Source organism: Camponotus floridanus, unplaced genomic scaffold, assembly GCF_003227725.1.
Source record: "Camponotus floridanus strain SB8 unplaced genomic scaffold, Cflo_v7.5 scaffold132, whole genome shotgun sequence".
NCBI lineage: Eukaryota > Metazoa > Arthropoda > Insecta > Hymenoptera > Formicidae > Camponotus > Camponotus floridanus.
Genome location: NW_020229251.1, coordinates 555,570 through 561,569, shown reverse-complemented (window position 1 = coordinate 561,569; position 6,000 = coordinate 555,570).

Below are 6,000 nucleotides of genomic sequence, written 5' to 3'. Positions count from 1 at the left end.
TCGCGACATCTAGTCACTCGCGTTTTATGATTAGTTTCCTTTATTTTCTATAGCTTCTTTAGATTTTATGAGTTTTTAAGAAAATATCAAAGGACCCCGCAGAATCCTTATGGAAAATAGCTTTCGGTGAAATTTTCTGAAACTTTGCCATATGATAGTTCTTGATGCGTAGATCAAAAGTGTCAATGGGCACATAGTCTGAAAAATTATAGTTTTTGAGTTACAGCTGTTTGAAGTTGGTGATTTTGCGTAGTATAAGGCTGCAATATGATCATATAAAGTAGTATATGGAGCTTTATATATACATAACTATGCTTATATATATTTTTCCTACTTACATATGTACATATTTACATACTTTTTACAATTACATATATACAGGGTGGGGCATTTATCTTGAGACAAGATAATATCTCGATTGGAGTCGATTATTTTGAAAAAAGTTTTAGACAAAAGTTGTAGGGCATTAAAGAGGCTATCGAAAGGAAGTCCATATTACAACTTCCGGTCTAGACTGGAAGTGGCGTTTTTTTATCAGAATTCGTTTTTTTAAATGGAAACACCCATTTTTTGCCGCGGATTTCGATTGGAAATAAAAAAAAAAATACTTTTTGTTCTTATTATTTTTTCGATTTAACCCATATTTTGGCCATAAAAAACAGAAAAACACAAAAATCTTGAGATAACGGAGTACTTTGTTGGGGTTGTGTCCAGGAGGCCAAAACACTTTGGATAGCATATATCACATGTAAAGTACAGACTACTTTTTCATGGGGTGGTGATTTTTAATCTAAACTTAATAAACTAGAAAAAGATTTAACGGATTACTTTGAAAAGGCATAATTGACATTTTTTTGTATTTTTGTTTTCTTTTTTCGTGAGTTTTTAAATTTAATATAGGGGATATTTACCCCATTTCATTTATCCTAATTTTTTTTCTGAAATCAGATTATTGTAGTCAATCTAACAGGAAGGAAAGACACAGGTACACGGAATGGCCGGGTCAATTTAAAAAAGAGCGAGATATTAACAAAGGATTAAGATATGTTTTATTGCGAGTTCTGACCGATCGAGAGAAGACGCCCGCCAAAAATCTCCGACGTTTTATCGCCTGGTTCATCCCTCCTCGTCCGGCTTAAGCCAATCGCTAATCGACAAGTAGACCGTGCTCTGGCTTGTCCCTCGAACGGTTGCGTTTATTATTTTTCAAATTTGCTAAGGTCTCCTATTGTCCTACGAGCACATGGCAATATAAATATAAATAAGAGAACACGAGGACGGAACGACAAGACACGTTTGAGAAATAACATGCGCGAAGCGTATAATATCTCGAATATGATAATCGCACGCTTACAGTTCGGCCATTCTGACATTTTGGCCGTCTCGGTCAAACAATAAAAAAAATAATAATAAAATAAAATTCACAGGTCTCGATTCCACCCTTAGGGAAGGATCGTATTGCCTAACGAACAATCTGATTGATTCGGAGTTATTATATAATGTATATACGGACGCATTTGATCGGGTGCGAATATACCGGTATATGGTCGCTGAGTCAGCTGGAAGCCCTCAATATCTGTGATGACATAACGGTCGTGGTCCAACACCTTTTTTATTACGTAAGGGCCCTTGAACTTAGGTATTAATTTTTTATTTATTCCGGGTGTTGTTTCGATGTTACGTATCTCCACGTAGTCACCGACGTTATATCCGCGCGTGGGTCTTCGCCGCAAATTGTATCGCGTCTCGTTTTTGCTTTGCGCTTCGTCGATATTTGCTTGAGCTTTGTCTCGCATTAGCTCAAGGTCGCACTCTGGATGGTTGCCTATATTAATTAGATCGCGCAATAGATCGCTCGAATCACCTCGCTGCTCAATGCCGAACAACAATCGAGCAGGAGTATCGCCGGTCGCGCGACAAACAGTGTTATTCAACGAATACTCCACTCGTTCCAACACGCGATCCCATCGACACGGTGTCTCGCTTAATTTCGCCACCATTGGAGTTATTACTTTGTTAAACCTTTCCACCTGCCCATTTGCCCTCGGTGTGCTTACGGCGGTCAGCACGTGTTCCACAGCACCAGATTCCAAATATCTCTTAAATCCGTCAGACGTAAAACAGGTCCCTCTGTCCGAAATTAAACGTTTCGGTTTACTATACGCGCGGAAATATTCGCAGAGATGCTTTATCGATTCCTCCGACGCTGTCGACCTACACGGGTAGAGCCGGACAAATTTAGTGAACGCGTCAATGACAACAAACAGGTGACGGTAGCCTTTACCGGTTTTTTCCAGTGGACCCAGATGGTCCACGTGAATTGTCGCAAACGGTAAATTCCCCTTCGGTATATTATATAAGTATCCTTCCGCCTTACCGCTCGGTGGCGAAAATTCGATGCACTTTAGGCAATTACTTATATGTTCTCGCACTTTATCGCGCATTCGTGGGAACCAGTAAACTTTCGCGATATTGTTAATCACTTTATCGATGCCTACGTGACCTAGGTCATCGTGGCCGGTTCGGATTACATTGGCCTCCATTGAGCGTGGCACATAAAACAGTAATTTTTTATTCTTGTCCTTTCTATACACTAGTCCGTCGCGTAATTCGTAATGTTTTATGTCGCCCTTTTCTAGTTTGTCGCGGATCTTAATAATTTCTTCGTCGCGGTCTTGACAAATGGACAAAGTTCGCTCGAATGTACTTCCCTCTAACACGAGTACGCTATGGCAGCGGCTAAGAGCATCGACGTGAGCCATTCGTTTGCCGGGGCGGTGAACAATTTCGTAATCGTAGTTCTGTAAGAAAAGAGCCCAACGCGAAATCCGAGGATTCACATCCTTTTTGCTCAACGTAAGACGGAAACTATCGCAGTCGGTCACGATTTTAAATTTGCGTCCGGCGAGGTACACATGAAATCGCTTTAACGCGTATACAACCGCAAGGCATTCAAGTTCGAAGCTGTGATACTTCGATTCCGTCGGCGTTGTCCTCTGGCTCCAGAATGAAACCGGGCGCCACGTGTTATCGTCCTGTTTTTGGAGCAGGATTCCGCCGAAACCGCTAGCGCTCGCATCACAATGTAACTCGGTCTCCACTCGTGGTGAATAAATCGCTAATATTGGCTTATTGGATAAATGCTTCTTAAGCGCCTCGAACGCAACATTCTCTTCCGCATTAAATTTAAAAACAGAGTTTTTCCTAATTAAATCATACAATGGTTTTGCCACCGATGAAAAACTCGGAATAAATCGACGAAAATAGCTCGCGAGCCCGACGAATCTAAGTACGTCCTTAGCATTACGCGGTATCGGATAATTCAAAACAGACTCTATATTCTCGTCGCTCGGTCGTATCCCGTGTATGTTTACACAATATCCTAGATACCGAATCTCGGTCTGCGCGAAATAACACTTGTCAGGCCGAAACTGCAAATGATGCTTACCTGCTATTTTAAGAACTTCGGACAAAATTTCAACGTGTTCGTCGGTGTCTCTCGTCGCAATTAGCAAGTCGTCCAGATACAATATTATTTTGTTCCCTCGAATTAACGAATTGAACACGGTATGAATATAACGCTGAAATACCCGTGGCGCATTCATCAAGCCGAATGGCATGCGCAGATATTCGTACTGGCCCAGCGGAGTCACGAACGAAGTAAACTTAACGGATGCCTCATGCATTCTTACATGATGGAATCCATCTTTCAGATCCAAAAGCGTGAAATATCTTTTATCTCTCAAGCGATCAATATTATCGTCGATCAATTCCGTCGGGAAGTTATCGCGTATGGTGATCTTATTTAATTCGCGGTAATCGACGCACAACCGCGAGCTACCGTCTCTTTTTTTCACCAGCACAATGGGGCTAGCGTACGGTGAATCACTAGGTCGTATAACCATTTTCGCTATTAGATCGTCCAATATCTCGCGTAAAACCTCCCTGTCCGCGAACGATAATCTCCGCGGGCGCATACTTATCGGTTGTTCGTGCTTTAGTGCAATAACCATCTCGAAATCCGGCGCGCATTTCTCCGCTCGAAGATTACTTAAATAACAAGATTCATAGATCTCACAGATCTTTTCAGTGGTGTCCTCGCCAACGGCCGGATTAATTTTTAATTCCTCGCGCGAACGTACAGCACAATCGCCGCACTCGATATGCATCATTTGAGAAATAACATGCGCTTCTTCCGCATTCGCGATCTCGCCCTAACGTCACACGCAGCAACGGACAACCCAAAAAATCTCTACCGAGTAAAACGCTATATGCCATTGTATTGTGAGGCACCGTATAAAATTTCATTTTTAAGCGCACGCTTCTCACTTCCAAGTCGACGTGAGCGATACCATCAACATTCAATCGCGAGCCGTTAATTCCGCAAAATTGATCGATGCTCTCACCGGCGAGCAGACGTGAGTCGCCCCGAATTATTTCGCTCTTAACCAAGCTAATCGGAGAGCCAGAATCTATCATTGCATCTACCACATAATTATCGAAACCGTCGCTCCCATTCCTAGCTATAATTTTTACGGCAATCATGTATGGTTTTGCCAACGCGACCGGCTGCACAACGTTCGTCGACGCAGCTCGTACAGCGCTGTTCGGCATTCCCGACACCGCGGGCCGATTTCGCTTCGGACACTCCCTAGCCAAATGGTCCGGAGATTCGCACACATAGCACACTCGCTTTGCCTGCGGTCGCACGCACCGAGCCGCGGTGTGTCCCACTCCACGACACCTGTAGCACCTCGTCGAGCTCCCCCGCGCCGATGCCTCCGCTCCTCCGCCGACGGCCGTCCTCGCCCCGTCCTTTCCCGGGCGGACGTCCGGTCTCCTAGGATTCACTCGAGCCACCTTCTCGAACGCTCCCAACAGCTCCCTTCCAGATCGAAAGTTCATCAGGCGCGCCTGACTCTGCAGACGAGGATCGGTCACTCCTTCGATGATGTAATCCAGGAGCTCGTCCTCCGCGATCGGTATGCGATTCGCGAGAATCACCTTTTCGTGATAATAATCGCAAAACTGCTCGTCTCCCTTCCACACACGAGCCTCGAATTCTCTTCTCAGCGACAATTTCCCTGGCCGCAGATCAAACATTGACTCCATCTCTCGCAGGAGGTCCTCCAGGCCCAACGTCACATGCTCGGCCCTCGAGTAGAACCAAGACAACGCACGGCCCCTCAACCGAGAGCCAATTAACACCCTCGTCGAATTATCGTCCAACTGATACGTGCGTCTTAATAACTCCAGCTGCTGCCTCCACCTCCAGAAAGTACCATCCGCTGCGTCAAATTCAGGTAGCAGCTCCTTAATTCCCCTCACGCCGCCAAACACAGAAATGACGCTGCCGCTCGTCATCGTCGGTGTCGAGGCTGCACTCTTCATTATCTCTATCTCTCGTCGAAGTAGCTGCTGTTCCCTCTCCAGGATCTCTCGCTCTCGACGCAGTAACAAAAAATTCGCCTGCATCGCGTCGCCACGTTCCCTCGGTTCCGATGTCGTCATACTCGCTCGATCCCCTCGTCTCGGCGTACCGTCCACGGTCTCCATTTCCATGGCGTCGCCCGATTCACTGGGCGAACGCGCAACTTCCGAGGCCGGGAAGTCGCCCGAGCAGATCGCCCGTCCTCGCCGCTCACTCAGCTCTTCCCACACACCTGGGTCGTTGGTGTTTAGCCGCTGGATGAGCTCGGCTTTTGATCCTCCTACCGGCAATCCTCTTTCACGAAGAGCCTCCTTCATCTCGGCAATGGTGAAATCACCCGGCTGCACCGACTCCGCCATCGTCACTCAGATCCGCTCGACAACTTTGTTCGGCGCAGCGCGATGTCCACAATACTCGCGCGATCCAAAGATCACCACGCGTTGATCGTTTCTACCTGTGCGTCTCGCACTCGACACGTACCCCAAGCACAAAAAATCTCGAATCGCCTATCCCGAGCCGAATTCGCGAAACCGGGCGCAACGTCCGAATCCCACTTCTGAGAAACTGTA